Here is a 24,751-nt window from a genome sequence, read left to right on the forward strand (position 1 = left end):
GAATAGTGAAGAAATAGGGGGTTGGGGAGCAAAATAATCACTATGGCTTTGGTTTGAGTAACTGGGTGAATGACAGTGTCACTTACTGAGAGGGGGAGACTGAGATGGTCATGGGTGGGAAAATGAAAAGAATTGGTGCATTTTATGTTTGAGATGCTTATGAGATATCCATGTGGAGTTTAAAGCCATGGAGCTGGATTATCTAGAGAGCTGGACTGGATTATCTAGAGAGAGAGTGTGTAGACAGAAATGAGAAAGTTGAGCACACAACTGACTCAAAATTAAAGTACTTTCAATATATGGCATTCTTTTGGATACCTGAACTCAAATTGATGGCTAAGAAAGATTTTATTTTTCGCTAGAATGTATTCAGCCTATAAATCAGTGGTTTTCAAATTTATTTATTTTTTTAGCATCAGAAATACTTTGCAAGCCAAATCTTAAGGAAAACACTACATAAATGTATTGAAATGTTGAGTCTATAAAGCTGGGTATGTATGGGAGTTATTATAATGTCCTCACTACTCTTGAATGTGTTTAAAACTCTCCATAAAAAAAAAAGCATGAAAGAAACTGAGTGGAACTGTCCTATTTAAAGCAAGGGATGAGAATCTCAGGCCCGTTTCCTCATCTCCTTAGCTGCTCTTCTATGGAATCCTTATAATTCCTCAGAATAAACTTTAAAGTTCCTGCCATTGATGAATACTTTTGAAATCTCTATGATAAATTAATTAGTTATGAGTTGGAAATACTGCACAGTCAATTACTATGGAAAACACTTTACAATTGTTATCTTATTAATGTTTAAGACCATCTTATATAATGGGTACTATTAGCATCCCCCTTTTGCAAATGGAGCAACTGTGGCTTAGAGAGGTCATGTAATTGGCTCAAGTTCAAGTAGCTGGTAATTGGAGGAGCTGTGATCCCAGCTCATGCTGCCTGACTTCACATTAATAACTACATTAATTACAGCAGTTGACACTCAAATTAACTTCAACAAAAAAGTAACAACCACAAATTCAATGAGTCCTTTATTTAGGATGAGAATTTTACAGTTAAGAATAGTAAAGATGTTAAATCCTGTCTGTGCGTTTCTTCATGAACTTTCTCTGCATTGTGTTTCTCAGAGCCGCAAGCTTTTACTCTTTTCTCTTTCTATTTACCAAATATTAAGCATGGAAAATGAATGTCAAATAAAGTAACAGTGACTGGCATTTACTCCTAACTTAGTGACAGCAGAATATGGAAGTTCAAAGAAATGATTAATTAACTCAGTAATGCACCAACCATGTACAGTAACACCAATTCGAAGGCATTTTTACCAGGTTGCTTTTTCTTGACTAGACTATTATCACCTTATTTTAGCTGAGATTTATGTCCAAATCAGGGAAAACTTTGATCCTGATATTTTTTTGGAGATCAAAGTTTCACAAGTAACACTGAGCTTTACAAGGTCTCAATGCAATGCATACTGTTGTAAAGTATTAAACTAATACAAAAGAATAATTTGCATTGGTGCTGGGAAATGTACCTTAGATACATGCAGGTACTCCAGTGCTCTATTGTGAACAATAATCAAGTTGAAATATGGGAAGAAAAGTGAATCTTGTATGACAACACACTTCAATCCACTCTTTTTCTTTTTCTCTGAGCATTTTGCTCCTAGATTTTAAAAGATCAGTTTGCCTGTTTGTGTAAGTAAATTTGTTTGTGCATTTCATTGTTTTTTCTTAATATTTGTTGGGGAAAAGGGAAATGTAAAAGCTATTTTCTTGGTTTTTCTTGTTCTTTTGATTGCTGAATGATGTAGAATATATATTACTATTTTTTTTAACACAGGCTCAATTCATGTGTAAGACATCCAAGCAAATGCTATAAACATTGTGTCACTTCCAACCTCATAGTTTCAGCCAGCAGAATGACTTTTTTTTTTTTTTTAATGCTATTCTTGTCTGCTTACATTCTTTTTTTTTTTTATGTATGTATGTATGTATGTATGTATGGCTGTGTTGGGTCTTCGCTTCTGTGCGAGGGCTTTCTCTAGTTGTGGCAAGCGGGGGCCACTCTTCATAGCGGTGCGGGGGCCACTCTTCATCGCGGTGCGCGGGCCTCTCATTGCCAAGCACAGGCTCCAGACGCGCAGGCTCAGTAGTTGTGGCTCACGGGCCGAGTTGCTCCGCGGCATGTGGGATCTTCCCAGACCAGGGCTCGAACCCGTGTCCCCTGCATTGGCAGGCAGATTCTCAACCACTGCGCCACCAGGGAAGCCCCAGATTGACTTTTTAAATCATGGTGATCACAGCAGACCTTTGATTCTTCAGTTGTGAAAGGAGGTAGAGAAGCCCTTCCCATCTAAAGTAATTATATTATAACTCTATCTGAACAGTGATTTTGAAATAAAACTACATATGAAATGATACCTTTCTAATTAAAATGATTCTGTGACCCTGCCCTTCTCTCTCCCCCTCTTTCTCCCTCTGTTTTCTTCACTCTGTTCCTTTCTCTTCCTTGTCCTATATATCTTTTCTAAGATATGTCCCTATATCTTTCCATCTTTTCCCCTTTTTCTTTCTTCTCTCTCCATTGTGGTATAAGGTACTGGAGAAGCTTTGACAATTACAATATTAAGTCTTTCATCAATGTGGTATATGTATTCATTTATTTAGTTCTTTAATTTTATCAAATGCTTTATAGCTTTCTACATTTATATCTTATACTCTTCTGGTAGATTTATTCTCAGGTATTTGATAAATTTCATGCTATAGTAAAAAGTATCTGTTATAAAATTTTATTTGCTAACTTTTTATTAGTGGTATATAAAATAAATTGTGTTGAGCAAACTTGTTAAGTTCAATAATTCATTTTAATATTGTGCTTGTGGATTTTTTTTTATTTTCTATACCCACTCATATCTTCTGCAAATAATGAGAGTTTTATTTTTTCCCTCTCTAATCCTTATACCATTTGTCAGTTTGCTTGCTTGTTTGTCTTTCTTTACAGCATTACTGGGACCTCAAGTTGAGTATTGAAAAGGAATGGTGGTCCTGGGCACCTTGTTTTTTTCCCCTAATTGAAAGAGAAAGTATTCAATATATCCAATTAAATATATGTTATAGATTTTTGGTATAGATTTTATAATATGTGATACAAATTTTTTTGTAGATTTTTAACCCGTATCCAGGAAATTCCTTTCAACTCTTAATTTTGTATGCATTCTCATGTTCAGAAAAATATACCAAATTTTATCAAATGTTTTATCAAGCATCAGAATTGGACTCAGCCTGGAAATTTAAAACCTGATAGAAATTCCTATAGTAGCCATCTGTGCCTCAACTCTTTTTGTGTGTAAATATTCTAAATTAAAGAAACAATTTCTTTAATAGTTGTAAGATTATCCAGATTTACCATATCTTCTAATTTCAATTTTGTTTATTTTCACTCTTAGGAATGTTTTTAAAATTTACATTTTAAAATTTATTACCATTAAGTTATGTATAATGTCATATTATGCTAGTTTTAGTAACTATAGTATTTTTAGTAATGTCCTTTAAAAATTCTCAATATCAGTCATTTGTATTTACTATTCTTTATTTTTCAATGATCAGGATTCTTGGGAGCATATTCATTTTATTACTCTTTACAAATATCCAACATTTGTATTTGTTGATTTTTCATTATATACTTTTTTAAATCAGTATTTTTATCTCTATTTCCTTCTTTCTAATTTCTTTGTATTTGATTTGTTTTATAATTCTAACTTCTTGAGTTGGATGCTTAGCTATTTTTTTCTGCTCTTTCTCTTTTTTAATATATGGATTTAGGCTATAATTTCCTTCTAAATGTAGATTTATATGCACCTTGATTATCATTTAATTAAAATATTTTCTAATTTTCATTTTAATTATCAATATTACAACTTAGAAATGTAGTTTTCAATTTCTGACATATGGGCATCTTCTGGTTATATGTTTACATTGATTTTAACTTAACGTATTTGGGTCAAAGAAAGTTTTCTGCATGATTTCAATTCACTGGAATTTTTCACTGGAATCTTTGACAGCATATTTTAAATATTTGGAAATATATCATATGTACTTGAAAATGATATGTATAACTAGATCAACTTTGTTAATTGCAACGATCTAACAATCAAAATCCAAAGGAAGAAATTTGAAAGGTCTATGACCTTTACTTTTATCATTAGGAACATATGAAGATTTGGCCCTTGGTGTAATCCTGCCTGTAACACTAAGTCAAAGTTATAGGAGTATATTGGACCCAAGATAAATCCTACATACTAACTGAGCACCTCAAACTCATTTATTGAGTAATTTGTAATTGATAAGTAGGAAGTAGTTAATGTGAGATAGCTGACCCTGAGGAGTTTACGTGAAATTAGTTTCTATTTTGCTAAAGTACATCCAATAGTAATTCTTTATGAAAGTCTCCATAAAGAATAAACCATCTCCCAGGGGCACTTCCTTACTTTTTAGGTAAAATTGCCCATACTTACAGGTAAATGCTTCTGCTGCCCACTCCTTGAGAGACCAAACCTCTAGGATGTTCTAAGCACTATTTCTTACATCATCAACTTGTACATTTCCCCAGGGATTCTGATTATACCTATTATCTATTACTTCTGAGTTTAGAATATTTATGGAAAAGTTCCCACCTCTCCAGAGCTATTCTTGTATGTTTTTGGCTATAGGTATTTTCCTAAATCTGATCCATATCTTTCTATATGTTAAGAACTTCTAATGTTCTAGGCCCACAAGCAGTATTCTCTATTTCTCAGCACTAAGCATTTATTAATTTTAAATAAGTATTCTTAATGTTAAGAACTTTGGATACAAGGGTAGGCCTGTGTACTCAGGCATCCATCTTGATTGATTCCTTAGCTTTTTTCTTCTTCTGAGTCTTTCCCAGTATCTCTTTTGATGAGAACTGAAGAATTTTCCATTTATAAAGACTAACTGTCCAAGGTGAAGTGCAGCATGGATGTGCTATCATAGTTATTCAAAGTGGTAAAGGGGATCATAATATGCCACCCCCCAAAATACCACTTTTCCTGTATTATTTTGAGCTTAAGGCCATTGAAAATCAACAGATGCAGAAAGAAGCCTTCTCAGGGCTTCCCTTATCTGACTGACAGCAGAAACCTCTGAGACATGAGGACTACCATAAATCCCCTCGCCCAGTGGAGTTTTATTGCTATGAAAAAAATGGAAATTCAGCACTGAGATGGGCCTTCACAAACAAACTTGACTAAATAACCCTTATCTTCCATTGGTTTCCCCCACATATTTGCTTTCCCACAATTTACTGACCCTAGAAGCTCAAAATCGTTTTCCTTTCTCTTGTCATTTCTCCATAGATTTATTGTCCTTTGTTAAAACGGTATATAAACCTCCAGGTCTGATTGGCTCTTTGGGGTTTTTCATTTCATTTCTGTTAGCCCCATATACATATGAAATAACCATGTTCCCCCTGTTAATCTGTATTTTGTCCATTCAATTTGCAGGGCCCCTGTTACTGAACCTAACAGGATAGAGGAAGAAGTTTTTTTCCTCCCTGTCAGTGATGTATCTATAGTATGTGAAAAGACAGGTAGCCCCTGCTTTCTGAAAGTTCACTTTAAGCCACTTTGCTTTTAGGATACACCTACATTAGTACCTGTTTTCACTAATCAAAAGAAAACTGAGTAGGGTTTCTGCTTTTACAAAAATGTCAAAAAGCAAAAATAGTGTTCAGTGTTTGTTTTGCAGTGAGCCATTATAGAGGAAGCATGCCCTATGCAGTGAGAGTGGCATCACCAAGCTCCTTCCAGGGAACTACACTCAGCATCTCAGAATCAAGTCACCATTGCTTTGAACTGTGTTTGTAAGCATCTGTGCTTATCTTGATTTATTTTGTGTATCTGTTAGCAAGATGGGTCCTAAGGTAATTGCATCTTTGCTTTACACCATTTTGGCTTTCAGATAGTGGGGGAAAACTTTATAGGTATGCTAAGTACTTACAGCCTCACAGAGTAGATGGCATAGTTATATTTCCAAATAGGGGCATTGGGGCAAGAAATATGGATATTTTTAGGCAAGGAAAATGAGGGAGGCAATGGAAATAAGATAGGAAATTAAATGACATATATAAGAGGTAGTGGAACCCATGACGTTTCTCACAGAACTAGAACAAATAATCCTAAAATTCACATGGAACCACAAAAGACCCCAAATAGCCAAAGCAATCTTGAGAAAAAAGAACAAAGCTGAAGGTATAACCCTCTCAGACATTAGACTATGCTACAAAGCTACAGTAATCAAAACAGTATGGTATTGGCACAAAAAAATAGACACATAGAAATAGAACATATTAGAGAGTCCAAAAATAAACGTATAGTCAACTAACCTACAACAAACGAGGCAAGAATATACAATGGAGAAAAGACAGTCTCTTCAACAAGTGGTGCTGGGAAAACTGGACAGCCACATGTAAAAAACTGAGATTAGAAGACTTCCTCACACCATATACAAAAATAAACTCAAAATGGTTTAAAGACCTAAATGTAAGACCTGAAACCATAACATTCCTAGAAGAGAACATAGACATAACACACTTTGACATAAATCATAGCAATATTTTCTTAGATCAGTCTCCTAGGGCAAAAGAAATAAAAGAAAAAACAAATAAATGAGACCTAATTAAACTTAAAAGCTCTTGCACAGCAAAGGAAACTATTGACAAAATGAAAAGACAATCTACTGAGTGGGAGAAAATATTTGCAAATGATGCAACTAACAGGGGGTTAATATCCAAAATATACAAACAGCTCATACAGCTCAATGTCAAAAAAACAAATAACCCAATCAAAAAATGGACAGAAGATATAAATAGCCACTTCTCCAAAGAAGGCATACAGATGGCCAACAGGCACGTGAAAAGATGCTCAACATCATTAATGTTTAGAGAAATGCAAATCAAAACAACGAGATATCACCTCACACCTATCAGAATGGCTACCATCAAAAAGGACACAAATAACAAATGTTGGCAAGGATTTGGAGAAAAGGGAACCCTGTATACTGTTGGTGAGAATGTAAATCGGTACACCCACTATGGAAAACTGTATGGAGGTTCCTCAAAAAAAGTAAAAATAGAACTACTATATGACTCAGCATTTTTACTCCTGGGTATATATCTGGAGAAAATGAAAACATTAATTAGAACATATGCATACACCCCAATATTCACAGCACTATTTACAATAGTCAAGACATGGAAGCAACCCAAATGCCCATCAGCAGATGACTGGATTAAGAAGATGTGGTATATGTATACAATGGAATATTACTCAGCTATAAAAATAATGAAATAATACCATTTGTAGCAACATGGATGGACCTAGAGAATATTATGCTTAGTGAAATAAGTCAGACAGAGAAAGACAAATACTATATGACATCACATTTATGTGGAATCTAAAAAATAATACAAATGAATGCAAAACAGAAACAGACTCACAGACATAGAAAACAAATTTGTGGGGGGAGGGACAAATTAGAGGTATGAGATTAACAGATACAAACTACTAGATATAAAATAGATAAGCAAAAATGATATACTGTGTAGCACAGGGAATTATACCCATTATCTTGTAATAACCTATATTGAAATATTACCTGCAAAAATACTGAATCACTATGCTGTACACCTGAAACTAACATAATATTGTAAACCAACTATACTTCAATTAAAAGAAAAAGAGGTAGTGGGTAGGTCAGTTTGGCTAGAACCAAGATTCAAGGAATAAGGGAGTGGAAGATGAGGCTAGTAAATTGGGACCAAGCTGTGTAAATTGAACCATGTCACTCCCTTGCACAGCATAAAACACTTCGCTTCATATAAGCAACAAAAGCCTTAACCTGTCCTTGCAATGATCTGAATAACCTGGTCTTTGCCAACTGCACAAAGCTGAACTCCTGATTTTCACTCTGTTTATTATATGCGCTCTAGCTCACAGGCCTTGTTTAGGTTCCTCAAACATGCTTTTCGTCAAAATATCTTCATGGCTTTGTATATGCTGTTCCCATGACCAAACCTTACTTTTAACTTTTTTTTTTTTTTAAATCAAAGCTAATTCTTCAGATCTCAGCTAAATTTTTCTTTCTAAAAAACAGTTTTTGATTCCTCCCTTCAATAACTTCAGGAAACCCTACTACACTCTCTGATAATACTCTGTAACTCTATTTCATAGTACTTAACAAACAATAATCGAATAATTGCTTCTGTAATAGTTCTTTAAGTTGTTTCTCCCCTGACAGAGGAACAGAAGCTTTGCCAGGGCAGGAACTGTGGCTGTTATAGTCAGTGAATGGAGATTATAGAGAAGAATTTGAATTCCAATTGAAAGGAACTTTTGAAGCATCAAACTCAAACCAAAGACATACTGATGACTTAGATAATAAAAGTAAACATAAAGATTTGAAAAATCAACCTCTTATTTATATATTTATCTCCCATATAAAATTTTAAGTTAATTGATAGAGGTGATTCTTGTTTCATTTTCAATTATAAGCCTGAAAATCTTTATAATTTATTTTTACGAATATGCTGTAGATTTGTGTACTACAAGACACTGAATTAGAAATTAGAACATCTGTATTCTAATTCCTATCATTAGCTGGATGATTACGTTACCTCTTTCATACACCTATATCATTGTCAGAGTGTGAGGTTTGAATAAAACCATGTATATAAGTTGTTTTGACATTTTAAAATATTTTATACTTTAGCTGTTATTGTTATCTCAACATTCTGAAGTATTTAAGAAATTGTAATCATTGTATTAAAAGTTGGAGTTTTGTTATCAGAAATTTCCTCAAACATTTGTGATTTGAACATACCCTCTGGAGGCTAATAAATTAATGGACTTTTATATTATTATTTTTAGTATATTCTTGATTCTTACTTAAAAGTGTCTTCTCCCACCTTGATACTTTCCAAAGAATGCTACCATGTTGCTATTTTTGATTGCTTGGGGTTATTTTTGGAGACTTCGGTATATATTTCTTGGTTGGATCAAGGCATACTCAGCTGTGAATGTAATGAGATCAATCCTAGGCATTCTCATATCAGGGTCCTCTTTTACAGCACCAGGTGTATTGGGATATCCACTCTACATCCAGACCATACTTCTGGTAACACACTGGTTTTTGATAAATGGATGTTGATAATGGTGAGTGTTGACCTGGGCCAACAATATTATTTTCAGCTAATTTTTTCAGCTATTTGAACAAGATAAGGAGTGTGTTGCTACACATCAACAATAGCCAGAAGGAAAAAGATATGTTCTGTTTCTCACTAGAGTCACTTCAATGAGATGTCAATCAAAGTATGTTAGTCTAGTTGTCAGTACCCACATTAATACTGAAAGAAGCATTAAGCTATACAAGACAATAAAGACAAGCTGGAGAGGTACCAGCAAGTCATTGGTTTTAATCTTAGTCAGATTAAATATTCATTTTGACAAACTAAAAAAAAAAACTTCAAAAAAAATAACAGAAAAGCTGTTGATTTTCAGGTCATTCCTCTAAAGGATCAAGGGAGGAGGGACTGGCAACTATTCTCCTTAAATGCTACCTTAGTGTTGGTAGTTTGCAAATATGGAGCATTTATTGTTTGATTTTTGTGCCTTCCTTACAACCTAAGTTTGGCAGAAACCCTACAGCATATTCTCAGGGAAAAAGAAAAAAAACTTAGACATTTCAACCATCTGCCAGATATACCTATCAAATTATTCATTTCTCAGGCTGCTTAAGGTTATTTAAATTCATAGCTTTTCAAACTACTGACAAGGTTTGCACACTGTGAAGAAAATGAATATTGTTAAGGGTTAAATGGACAGCTTCACACTTTAAATGCATTATATATTCACCCCAGGCACTCTCCTACTGATTTTTCTCTTTATTATTTTATTTTACGATCAGGGACTCTTCATAATTGTGGACCATGCTGACAATCTGCATGACAAAGGAAAGATTCAAACAAAACTGACCCAGGTATAGGACAACAGTTGCATTATACCTCCAAGGAAACAAGATTTCACATAAATTTTAGATATACAAACAGTGCTTTGAGAAAGAAAGGTACACAAAGTTGAATCCACATTCTGCCTTGCTGGGCATATATACCCTACTCTATGCAATTTGCATGACTTGACATGTAGACAGGCAAGATCACCTTTAGAAGTGGTCGTCATTAAAATGCAGGCTGTCTATCAAGAGAAATGGTCTCCCAGAAATCAATACCTTAAAAACCCTTGTGGCTAACTGTTCTGCCAGGCACTTTCAAATTTTTATAACACTGAAAATAGTGTAGAGTAAGTAGAGGTTTCATTTCTTTGATTTCTTTTTATCACATTCTGTCAGTCCTCGATCAAATTTCATAACTCAAAGACATACATTTACCACCAGGGGTAGTTCAAAGGGATGTTGACCTTTGATTTACAAAACCCCTTAGATTTACTCTGTGCTTTTCCTGAGAGGTTCTCCCTTTCCACATACCACCAGAATTTCTTATACAAATAAGAAAAGGCCTGCTGAGTTCAGGACATGGCTAATGACTGAGCTGGACCTTACTCCCCCTGGTGACCAAGGGGTCATATTTCATGATCCTGCTTTTTGTTGACTGGTTTGCAAAATTGGTTTGGGGAGAGATTGCAAAGTATTGTAATAAACTTTGATGCAAAGGGGCAAGCATGCTGTGAGTGTCTGACAAGTATTGCATGTTTGTAAATAATTACACTTGGACCACAAGATTTGGATTATGACGCCCTTATCATAAAACCTTGCTCGTTCCTGTTAGACACACTTGGCAAAAGACATTCTAATCCTGCTTCAGAACTAAATAAATCAGCTTAGGCCAGTTACTTAACTTTGCTGAGCCTTGATTTTTCTTACCTGTAAAATAGGGCTAATAATTCTCTCCAGGTCATAGAATTCCTGGGTACAATAAATGAGAAAATATATTACAAGGACTTGGATCCATGATTTTGTAGACTGTTGAAAATGAGAGTTGTGATATGATCGTTGATATGATGATATCATTTTTCAAAATAATTGCTATAATGATAACTGATAGTTGTAAGGATAGTTCTCACCAGTTTCATGTAAAATAGAGTTACATTCTTAATTTATGAATTATGAATATTGTTCATTTATTAGAAGCCCTCAAGTTCACATATATAGAAAGTGGGAATTGTTTTTATTTTTCCTTCTGTCCATAGAAACAAGATCACAATTATGAAGAGCCAAGTCTAGGCAAGCTCACACAAGTCTGAAACTAAAACACTGTCCCTTTGCACTGAAAACAATATAAAACTGTGTGGTTATGATAGCACTCATTAAACCAAAATACTCAAATTTTATATAAAATATGCAGTGTTATATTAGATATTGTTGTTTCAGTAAAATTTGCATTACTTAGAGGATAATAAATAAACAAAAAAGAGATTTCTACAAAGATTGGGGACATTTGGTTGCTTGCATAGACCTTGAAGTTCAGAGGCAGTAGAGCATACATGGGTTCTGGTGTCAGATGTTCAGAGTTTGGATTCTGGCTCCATCACTTGAAGGTGATTATGACCAGGAAAAGACTCTTAAATATTTGTTTCCACATCTACAATAGGGGGATAACAATAGCTTCCATCTTATAAGGTTTTTTAGAGGATTATATAAATTCATATGTATAAGTGTATGAAAGATAACTGACAGCCAATAATAATAATACTAGTTAACCCTGTATGTTCTTCCTCCACATGCATTGCCTGATGGATGTTTGATGACATTTTTAAAACTAAAGAATGTATCAGTTGAATATTCTTAAAATGCTTAGGCCTGGGATTATGGTTACTGATTGATCATCTTCAAGATAATGAGGAAAGAACAAATAAATGTTCTCTTCCACACTTGAGCCTTAACAATAATCTTGATATAAAGCAATAAGGCTTCTGTTAGATACAAATAGGATTTTCTAAACCTGGAATACCTCGTACACTGAAATGGATTATTGAAGGAAATAGTAAAATGTATTACTTTGAAGAACTTAAAAAATGAGTTTGTTAAAGGTGAGAAGGATGCTTTAGAAGTTAATTATACCTGCAGCCCAGCAGATGAAAGATTAGACTATCTTACTTTGCTTTTTACAAGTCATCTTCAGCAACATGGAACAGACTGAGAAGACTTAGACCCTAGACTATTCTCCCCCATATCCTAGGGCAGATACTGTGGACACAGACCTATGTGTAGATTCTGGAAACCAGCAGTCAGAGGAGAATGTAGGGGGTGGGGAGCTTTCTCCCTGATGTAACTGGCATTACGTGATTGCAGGCTGGAACGGGAAGCAGTGTTTCTATAGTACTTATCCATTTTATCCCTCCTTTATCCTCTCCAAAACTATAAACAGCTTATAAAAATACACTCAATTCAGCAAGATAAAAGCAAACTAAAAATAATTATGTGAGCCTTTCTGGACTTTGGGGAGATGAAGTTGGTAGAGAGAGTCAGGGATGAGATTACTGCAAACAAATATTGGCTGTGTGGTCCTGCATAATTGATCGAAGTGGATGCTAAATTTTTCTAAAGGCTATCAAAAGGTAGAAAACACAGTCAGTTACATAATTCAGGTATCCAAAAAATACAAACAAACAAGCCGATAAACAAAAAATAATGAATTTCAAGTAAAATATAACGATTCCTCTTTCTAGGTTCAAACAGCAGCCTTCTATTGCTCACAGAAATGGATTTCACAGAGTTGGCTGATTCTTATAATGCCCTTCAGTGCTGGCTAATGGTGGACAAAACAAGTGCAACATAAGCTACCAGGCAAGGGTTGGTCTGTCAGTGAGTACCAGGGCTCCAGTATCTGGCTGGGATCCAGAGGCCACACTCTCTTCCCTGGTCAGGGGACTCTGATGATCAAAGTAAAGATGCAGACCTAATGGCATTAGGGAATTTCTCAGGTGAAAAAATAGGGACTAAGGTAGAGGAAAGAAGACAGAAATCCAGTTATCCAAACTGGGGCACAAAATGAAATGAAGATGCCGTCTGAGGAACAATGCCTAATTCCAGTTAGAGACCTGAGAGACAAGGTCAGAGTCAAATCAGAAGTGAGAGATTCAGGATGTGTAGTTCCCAAACAGTTGGTTGGGAAGGATTTATTAAGTCCATTCTGATTCAAGTGAGAGTAGTGCTAGAATAAACTTAGAGGTTGAGGTACAGCAACCCTAGCTGGAAGGCGTGACAGAGTATTATTGTAAGATATTATGAGAGTACTTGTTCTGCCTTTCTTTCAAAACAAATCTAAAATCTCAGCAGACTCAAATAGAGAATATTGTAAATGGACATGAACACATTAAAATTTTTCAGAAGGCAATTTGAAGTTATTCCTTTGTCATTAAGCTTGTTTTGACTACTTGTTTTGAGGCTCTAATAACTTTGATACAACTCCAAGATGTGCCACTCTTTTCAGAAACCCTATAACTTCCTCATATCTACACTTCTTTTATGATTTCAATTTGCCTTCTAAAGCCCTTTAGTCTTTCTTTTTGCTATTTCATTGCTTCCCTTCCCTACTACTTATTCTATAAAGTATTGCTTTTTTACACTTTGACCATATTATTCTTGCTTACAATATAGGACAATAAAATTTATTATTTAACCCAGGTGAAAATATTACTTCATCTGTTTTCTACCACATTCTATATAGTTTTCCTCAATATTTTAACTATCCTCCGGTGCTTTAGTGTATTGTGGCAGGCTGTGCAGAAATTAAGTAACACAACCCAATAGGTACAGCGATAAAGAAAAATAAGTTTATCTAACGTATTGAAAAAATATTTATCTCTTCTGAGGACTGATCTAACAAAAACAAAAAGGAAAACTCAAATATATATTTTTAAATTGCTGTCATCACATAGGTGGCACTGGTAGCAAGGGAAATCATTTTGTGCTTTAGAAAACAATGGTCTGCTGCTACTTTTTCTTTCTTGGGTAAGAAAATTCCCCTCAAGGTATACATATGAGGGTGAAGTTCAATAACATTTGGAGTTGCCTGACTTGGTGTCAGTTTGAAACTTCAGATTTCTAAATAAAATTGACAAAGTCATTTATAGAAACTTCACATTTTTATCCTTGGGACTAATAACAGCAGGGAATAGAAGCATCTAACCAGCAAGATAGAAAGAAAGGTCCCATGATACTTTGTGATTTTTAAATGAAAATAATAGAAGATGAAAGCAAATCTTTGTCTTGTTTGTGATGCCTAATAATTATGCTTGAGGGGATAAAAATACTCATTGAAAAAAGAAACATTTAAAAACCTGATAGCCTAAGCTATGCCGATTCAGGCTTGACTACAATTCTTTGTTAATCCTTTTAGAAAAGGACCTTCTCTCAGACCTCTCCCTGAAAATGGCTTGAGGTTGAGTTATTTTTATTTTCTGGTAATTCACTTATTCAATATTGAGCAACATTTTACAATTACTATTACTATATTCAAGGAAAGCAGTGGAAGATACAAGAAAAAGATACGGTGTCTATTTTGTCCGTAAATGAGAAAATATATTCTTACCTTTGTAACCTAAGTACTTAGCATGTTATTTATAAAGTAGGCACCCAAATTTTGTTGAATTTTAATGAAGAATCTCAGTCTGGTAAGAGAAAGGAATAGTTGCAATATGCTAAGAAAAATCTGTAATAGTATGCATGAAACACAATGGATGCACAGAGAAAGAAGTTCACGCTCCTACTCAGAGAAGTCAGCCCAGGTAAGAGAATAGTGGAGCTGAGTTTTACAGGAGGTGTAGGTGTTTATCCATGAGTTAAGGGAAGGGGAGAACAGGCCATGATATGCAAGATGCTTGTATTGTAAATCCATCTTGTGTTGTTTATATCATTGACTTTTAAAATTTAGAAGGTTATCTTCTAGAATAAAGTGAAAACAAATGATAGCTTATCATATTTGGAAAAAGATGAAAGATGTTTAGAAAAAGTAAATGTGCTTAACAAGTAATACAATATTCAAGGCAGCAGGAAAAACACAAACCAAAACAAATGAGATGGCATTTGCAAGTACTGACAAGACTTTTAAAATCATAAATCCAAGATTGGTTGAAAAAATCAATAAAATGGAAAACATTTCTGGAAGACATTTTGTCAAGCTAACTCATGACACACCTTAAACATATTTGACCCAGCAATTCTACTTCTAGGGATTTATATAACCCAGGTATGTACCAATATTTATATAACAACAGCATCATTAAATATTTATTTATAAAAAAGTAAAAGCACACCAACTATCCAACAGTAACAATGGTCAAGAAACTTGAATACGTCATCTAAAGAAATACTACCCAGAACTTGAACATTATGTCTTTCAAAACATTTGATGTCAGAGAAGGTTGCTCAAAATATAACATTAAGTATATAAAAAGGATATACAACAGCATATATGTAATGACATCGATGTATTCAAGCAAATGTATCTATTGCAACATCCACTCTATTCAGCCAACAGCAATGGTTTTGATTTTGGATTCATGAGTAAAGATTCGGTTCCCCCAGCAGCAAGATTACCTTGCGTTACGAAAGGACATAAAACAGGCAACGCAATAAACCCTGTATACCTAGAGACCAACGATTCTCCCTTCATTCCACAAATTATTTCCCTCCCTCTATGTACATACCATTTCTCCAATCAAGAGGTGGAGATATATCCTTTCTCCTTGAATTGGGCTGAACCTTTAACTGCTTTCTGGTATTCTGGGAGTTTGAGTCTAAGCATCATGAAAGCCTGGCAGTTTATGCTTCTTCCTTACTGTGACGTGACTGCTAAGAAGCTACATGGATAGCTTCATGTCATGAATCAAGGTGCCAAGATCATAGCCCCAGCTGAGTTTCTGGGGAATATTAGCATCAGCCATGTGAATGTCAATACTCCAGCCCCAGTTGAGCTGTCCAGGCTGATGCTAAAAGGAGCAAAGTTGGGCTTTCCTCCTGCCCTGTCCAGATAGCAAATAAATGGTGCTGATTTAAACCACTAAGTTTTGATACACAGCAGTAGAAAAACAAAACAAGAGACAACGGCATAGTGGAGTTGAGATCTAAATTCCCTTCCACGAGACTTTTGAATGTCCCATCCACTTCAGCCACTTTGCATTTGGGATCCACATGGATACAAATTCTAGACTGTTTGGGTATCAATCACCTCATTTCAGGGATGCTAACAGACCTGTGGTGTCTTCAGCTTTTGTGCCTTATAGTTATGTAGTCTCTTGAGGAATACATGATTAACTTCCATTTACTAGTACAACCACATTTCATAAATATCATTACTCAATAAACAATCTGGGCAACAAGTTTCAGGTGTTTGGAGATCCTGTGCATGCTACTTTGGACAGCTTCTTATTTTTCTGGCATCTTAGTACATTCCAAAAAGTTCCTTGAATTATCATTAAAGGGAGTATTCAATCAAAGGACAAATCCTCAAGTGTCATGAGGTAAAGGAGGTAACTGCCATTTATCCTTTCTTTCCATCTATCTAACTGTATTTATATTAGGCTCCTTCAGGCTTTCACTGAGTGACCTCTCTATGACAGAAAGCCAGATTCATTTTTTCAGGAGGCAGTCACTTCTTTTTTTGACAACTTGTGTTTCTACACTGATTACCACGCAACAGTAAAACCCTCTTGGGTTGGTGCCCGGGCTATTCCTCCTACCTATAAATGGTGAATGGGTTACCAGATTGGTAGGTTAGGGAAACATGTCAGGGATGCTTCACACAGCCTTTCTGCCCCATTTCTCTAAAGAGCCAGGAGGACAGCAGGAAGCATTCTGCTCTGCTCCTCCTTGACGGCATTTGTCAGAATAAGCCATGCTACTTGGGAAGGCCTGTGGTGATACATTACTGCCTGTGACTGTATAGACATGTCTGTTTAATTATGGGGTTTCTTATTAGGAAGTCAAATATTGTCCCATATCTAGTCAACATTCTTCAATATAAAATTTATGGGGGTGACCATATATGTTGTTGTCTGTACTCAGAGACTTTTGAGAATGAGCAATGGTACCAAATAGAATAAACAAGTGTTATTGTTTAGGCAATACCAACTTTAGCACCAATAAAGCTGATAAATATATTCTGTCTGATTTGTTCTTGTGGTTTATTACTTAATTGAGTCAGGCCTTACGATGGGAAGAATAGTGTTATTTTTTGGATCCCTTAAAATCCTAAAATTGATAATTTCTTAAAATTTTCTAGCTTTCAGAGCAATGCCTTCCAAAAGTGAATTATTTAAACTAGTCAGTGTGAAAAAAAATCTGGAAAATTATACTGTCAATATTGCTTTTCTTCAAAGGGTAAGATTTTAGGCTAATTTCAATATGAATGAACTATATATATTGAAATTATATATATATAAATATGTATATATATGGAGAGAGATATTCTATGTTTGAATTTTTACAAGTATTTCTTTGATAATCAGGAAAAAGAAATTAAAGAAAAAAGTCTCATGATAAGCAATGAGTATGCTTATTATGTAACAAGCCTTACATTATCTCACTTAATCCTATTAAGAACATATGAAGAAGATCTCATTTCCCTGTCTTATTAATAAGGACACTGAAGTTCAAAGATATTGTGCCCAGGTAATGATGAAACCAGAATTTGAATTTAGGCCTATTTGGGTCCACAGTCCACGTGGTTAATTGTGGTGTTTTGCTGCCTTACTCTTCAGCTCATGATGGCTGATAATTGAGTTGGGAATTGATAGCTCATTTCTCATTTCACTCTATGTTATATGGCTGGTTCCTGTGTGAAGATAAGTGCACCTGAGCTCAGGTCTCAGATCAGCAGTGAGCATTCATTTCTAATTACCAAGAATATCTAGTATCATATTTTCATAGTCATAGAACAATTCCTTCATATCTAACATCCACACTCCAATCTCAGTGGAAATTTTACTATGTCTTGCTTTCTATTTAGTCCTCATAGGATTGATTTACATGTCTTGGATATAGGATTTTACATATTTAGCTGTTTCTCAATTTTGTAATATTCAGCACATTGTCTGTTGGTTTTGTTTTGTTTCGTAACTTACTGTAGAATCAACAAATGTGTGGATGCACATGAGTACAAGATTGATTAAGCACAACGTACTACATTCAATCATGTGTGCTGACAATTGGAATTGAATTTCACACCAAATCTTGTTTTCCATGTAATAGCTCACTTATCTTTTTAAGGGAAAATTTACTTATGCTGAAAGATCAGCTGTGAATTAATTAGCTTTAGAGAGGCCAGAATGAAGGCCTACGGAAATGACTGTGTGATCTTTTACCTATACTACAGATATCATTCATTCAACTCTAAACATATTCTTCTTAAAAATATATGAGTTTTATTGAAAAGAAAATGAACCTACACTAGGAAAATATGTATTGATTTTTAAATATTAGTGTTTTAATTGGCATTGGAATACTCTTTGCTTTGGACTCAAAATAGGAAACTGATCTTACTCTGAAGAGTTGCTGTGTAGTGATCAGCTCTGAAAGAAAGTGGTGAAAATCAAGAAAAGCTGCTAGGAGGAATGAGGTTGAATGAACGCACTATCAATAACATGAATGCTGCCCATTGGAAGGAGGGCATTTGGGGTGCCCTTCTAGTTTACCTACTGAAATTCTTACTTAGTCAATCTACACCTTGATTTTATCCATTATGAAGTAAAGATGATAATAAGGAATGCGTTCTGTAGGAAAACTTTAAAGAAAACAGAATTGTTTTGAAAGTTCTTATGATCATATATAGCACAAATCTTCATGAATATATTGATATTAATTTTTGAAACAGAAATAATACGATAATAGCCATCCAAAGATTAAGTCCCTTTAACTAATTTGTCCACTAAGTTTAAGTATGGCCAGTTGTTAGACATTTATAAAGTTCATATAAATTTCCACTAAAGATTATGACTTGCATACTTTGAAATATTATTTTTCTTTAAGTGACAACTTATTTCTCTATTTAGTAAACATATTCAATGCACTTAGTACAGATAAAGAGAGTTACTTCTTACCCACAGGAGTTCATTATCTTGTTGGGGGGGTAAAAGCATCACCCTGTCAGGAAAAAAAATGGATTCCTTATGAATGAAAATTGCTTAGGTTCTCTAGGTTGAAGCAAAATGAAACGCTTTTTTTCTAGAATGATTAGGCAACTTGTGAAAAATTGATAAAAGGTTTTTCTCTTCTGCAATTCCTATTTTTAAAAAACTCTAAGTTGCCTATGTTCAATACAAAACATCATATATTAAAGTAGTAAAAGTTCATCTAGTGCCAAACACTTTTTACAAATATTTTGGCACAAAGAGCTAGGGAGTAGATGGTTCACAGCAAGGGGTCAATGTTTTTTCCCCCTTGACTCAAATTGAGTTGGTGTTTATTGTTTAATGTAGAATGTTTTTAAAAATATAATGAAAAAATGAAAGCATTCTCTTTTCCAGAGCATTTTACTTTAGTCTTAGATCTCAACTTTAAAAAAAACCTTGACATAAAAATTGTATTAATAATTCATGGACTATATTAATGGCTGAGTTAAAACTTTAACAAGTTGGTGTTACAAAACTGTCAAAAACGTAACAGCCCTGCCTTCTTTAATTTCAACTGCTTCTGATGAAGCGTAGGGAAATGCCTTATTGGTGTGCAGTGTTACCAATTATCTGACAGAGCCAGAGTGTACTTCCAGCTAATCAGAAATAAGAGTGCAGAATTAAATCTCCCGTGTGAAACTCATCATTTACATATTTATGATTCAGAAATGATAATAAGGCTAATGAGAAACTCACATACTGCCTTTAAAAGTCAAGTCAATCTACAGTTAATTTTCAACAGATAAAGCTCCTCATACATGGTTGCAGAAAGATGATGTCTGTTGATAACAATTTATTTTAATTAAACATTACAAGTTGTATAGACATATCCATACATTATATAAGGGGGTTTGTTTTTTAAACTGCCACCTTTGGGCTAAGACTGAGATACAAAGTTAATGGAAATGGGTGTAACACAAGGAGTTTATACAAATAAAATGCTTTGGGGAAAATGGTGATAAAATATGCCTGCATGCACACACCTAACCCCAGCACTGCTTTATATGTGTCTGCGAGGATCAGAGAGGAGGTGACCAGTTGTAGTTTGTGAGGGCTCTTTAAAGCTGTTGAGAGCTTGCAGTTGTGTGTTGCATACACATTTCTGAGTTGAGGCAATATGTCGTATGCTATGATTATGCTCATTAAGTGGCACTATCTTCAGAGCCAAGGCATTTGAATATGCTCACTGCTGCAACATCATTAACTAAAGAGATGACATGCTCCCACCCTTACATCCACTCTCACTAAGAAATTCCTTATACAAGTCATTAATTTGCTGATGTTGGCAGATGACCCTTTCTGTGTATAATATGGGTTTTAGTTCTCTGTGGGTGTTCTTATTTGTGCAAGTATTTGGGGCACTTTAGCAGATCTTATTTTCAAAGCATACGTTTTTCCTCTGAGGTGGCTTTAAAATAAACTTGAATTGAAAAGTTTTAGTACCATAAAGTGTGCTTATTTCTATTTTACTTTCCTTTTAAGCTCATTTCCTAAGAATTTTTGCATTGAATAGCATTGCCCTGTGAGAAAGAACAGAGACTTAGTGTTTTTCAGCTCTGTTACAGCGCTGTGTAACACCTACTGTTTTCAACATCATTATGATGATGATAACATAACAATAACAACAAAGAATAACAAAAGCAGTAACAATAACTTATATAGTCATGGGAAAAATAGAGGACAAATATAGCTCTAGAAAAGGAAAACCTCATCATATCCACATTGCTGTATTGGTTTTCTATTGCTGCATAAGAAATTACAACAAATAGTGGCTTAAACAATACACATTTATTATTTCAGTTTCTTTGGGTCAGAAGTCTGAGCACAGGCTAACTTGGTTCCTTGCTCAGGGTCTAACAGGCTGCAATCAAGGTGCCTACTGGACACCTCTGAGGCTCATTGTCTTTTCCAAGATAAAATAATTATTGGCAGAATTAAGTTCCTTTTAGTTGTAGGACTGAGGCTGTAATCTACTAGAGGTTATCTACAGTTCCCTTCTATGTGGTCCTGCTCCATAGATGGCTCACATCATATCAGCTTGCTTATTTGAAGTCAACAGAGGAGTCTACTGCTCCAGTCCACTAAGACAGTGTCTTATGTAATGCAACATCATCATAGGAGTGACATCCCGTCATCTTTGCCATATTCTATTGGTTAGAAGCAAGTCATAAGTCTTGCTTTCACTCAAGAGGACAAGTTTGTGAATCACTGTGGGTGACCTTACAATGTGTCCACTTGTCCATCACAGTCACTGAAAGGCAGCACAGAACACTAGTTGAGAATATAGACCCTAGCTTACACATGCTCAAATATCAGCTCTATCATTTACTAACTACGTGACATTTGCAAGGTACTTAACCATTGTGTGCCTCATTTTTTTCACCCTTAAAAGAAGGCTAATGATGAGATCTGTACCTAATCTTGTTGTGAGGATTAAGTGCATTAATTCATTTTAGACACTTAGAACACTGCCTGGTACATAGTAAGGTCTTGATAAATATTACTGTTGCTGATTATTATGGTGGAGTAAACAATTCTCATTTCCATATTCTTTAGGGAAGACATAACACTACACACATATATATATATGTATGTGGAAACCTTCCAGTGAAATGACAAAAGTCATACTTTACCACTACATTTTTTCCCTTGTGCCTACCAAGATATCTATGATTTTAATCATTGAGTTTATTATTTGTGCTATGCCCTTGTATCTTGACTTTTGGAGGTTACCCCATGAATAAAGTTTATGCCCTGAAACCTCATTTGCTCCAAACATAGCAATGCTAGATAAAATTAAAAACAGACAAACAAACAAAAAACCAACAACAAAAAACAAAACCAAAAATGACCCAAGTGGAGTAAAAAAAAAAAAATTCATGCCTAAGATAAAAGACCCGGAAAATGTTAAGCAGCTGTCAAGGAAGAAATGACTCTATAACTAGAAGCAGGAAGAGATACCTAGAGTATGGCTATATGGACCAAAGGTGACTGAAAACATTCTACGTAAAACAGGGCTGAAGTTAGGCTAGGGTCTTGAAATTAGGGACTGAGTTTGGACTTCTCCTGCCAACCTCAACTATGATGGCAGGTGAGGAAAAACAAATCTATTTTTTATATGAGAAATGAGCTAAAACATACACAGACACACACACACAAGCTAGACAGGCAAAAGGAAATATGGAGAGACCCCTTCCATCAGAATCTAAAAAAAACTTGCTTGATGTCTCTGTGCTTGAATCTGCAACCTTCCCAATAACCCACAAGGCAGTAGAAAACTGGAATTATAAGGTCTGGTTATGGAAAGGGGGACTGGAAGAACTGTGGAAACAACTGCAGAATCACCTGGCCATTTGGAATAAGCACAGAGGGAAAGAGAGAGAAAAAATTATAAATAAAAACAAAGGCAAATAGCCTCCACCTAAAATGAATTTACAAACAAAAATGTTAAAATACACTTAGAAATATAATACCAAAAAAGATAAGTAGAACATGAATGTATTGCAGCGAAAATTAATTTCACACAAACATTTTTAAAAAGTATAAAATAAGCATTTTATTGTGGCCAGTGAAATAAAAGTAAGACATGACTTCCATAAAAAATACAAAAATTTGAAAAAAAAATACAGATAGAAATTAGACTAGAAAAGATTAATAGAATATGAATTAATTTAAAATATTTGAAAATAAAATTATTTATTTAAATAAAAAATAAAAAGGATAAAATTTAGAGTTAACACAGTAACAAGAAATGAGTGAACTGGAAGGTATACCTTAGTATTAAGGCTTTTTAAAGAAAAAATATAAAGAGATTTTTAAAAAAGCAAAGGAAGATTTTTTTTAAATCACAAAAGAACATTTAAGAGACATGAAGGATAGACTGAGAAACACCAAAATTTGTCTAACAGGATATTTGGAAATAATGAATGGCAGAAATAATGACAGCATATATTTGAAGAAATAATTATTGGGCTTCCCTGGTGGCACAGTGGTTGAGAATCTGCCTGCCAATGCAGGGGACATGGGTTCAAGCCCTGGTTTGGGAAGATCCCACATGCTGCAGAGCAACTAGGCCCATGAGCCACAATTACTGAGCCTGCGCACCTGTGCTCCGCAACAAGAGAGGCCGCGATAGTGAGAGGCCTGCGCACTGCGATGAAGAGTGGCCCCCACTTGCCGCAACTAGAGAAAGCCCTCACACAGGAACGAAGACCCAACACAACCAAAAATAAATAAATAAATAAGCCTACACCTTTAAAAAAAAATTAAAAAAAAGAGTAAAAGTGACAATAATAAAGGCAATAATAACCAGAATTTATTAAAAAAAAAAAAAAAGAAATAATTATTGAGAGTTTTCTACACTTAAAGGGAGACATGAATTTCTAGTTTAAAAGTTCATTTCAATTGCAGCTCTATTTACAATAGTCAGGACATGGAAGCAACCTAAGTGTCCGTCAACAGATGAATGGATAAAGAAGATGTGGCACATATGTGCAATGGAATATGACTCAGCCATAAAAAGAAATGAAATTGAGTTATTTGTAGTGAGGTGGATGGACCTAGAGTCTGTCATACAGAGTGAAATAAGTCAGAAAGAGAAAAACAAATACCGTAGGCTAACACATATATATGGAATCTAAAAAAAAAAAAAAAATGGTCATGAAGAACCTAGGGGCAAGACGAGAATAAAGACGCAGACCTACTAGAGAATGGACTTGAGGATACAGGGAGGGGGAAGGGTAAGCTGTGACAAAGTGAGAGAGTGGCATGGACATATATACACTGCCAAACGTAAAATAGATAGCTAGTGTGAAGCAGCTGCATAGCACAGGGAGATCAGCTTGGTGCTTTGTGACCACCTAGAGGGGTGGGATAGGGAGGGTGGGAGGGAGGGAGATGCAAGAGGGAAGAGATATGGGGACATATGTATATGTATAACTGATTCACTTTGTTATAAAGCAGAAACTAACACACCATTGTAAAGCAATTATACTCCAAAAAAGATGTTAAAAAAAAAAAAGTTCATTTCAAGTACCAAGCTGCATTTTTTAAGGTAAAAGTAAGTCCATACCAAGGAACACTATAGTAAAATTATATAAAGTCGAAACAAAAGAAACAATCTTGAAGCTGAATGGAAAGGAAAAAAATAAGAGATCACTGCGAACAAATGGGTATCATTAGCAACAGTAATTTCTAGAAGAAAATGATGTATTTGCTTTAAATAATCAGTTAACTATTTCTTTGGATTTAGTCTGTGTTCTAATTAATCTGTATATCTTTTGATATGGTTACTATTATTATTCCCATTTTACAAATGAGGAAATTGAGGCCCTGAGAAGTTAAGAGACTTTCCTAAACTTATATAGAAGTTAAAAGGTAAAAGATATTTATCTTATGTTTTTATAACCAGCTTAATTATTATTTGAGAGTAAGGACTATATCAATATTTTCCAAGATCATATAACAGAAAGAATTTAGCACCCTAAGTCACTCAAATAACTCTTGGAAATTGCACTTAATTAAGAAGATGAGTGAACCCAGAGAGAA

This window comes from Balaenoptera borealis (genome assembly GCF_965194805.1).
Source record: "Balaenoptera borealis genome assembly, chromosome: 8".
Taxonomy (NCBI): domain Eukaryota; kingdom Metazoa; phylum Chordata; class Mammalia; order Artiodactyla; family Balaenopteridae; genus Balaenoptera; species Balaenoptera borealis.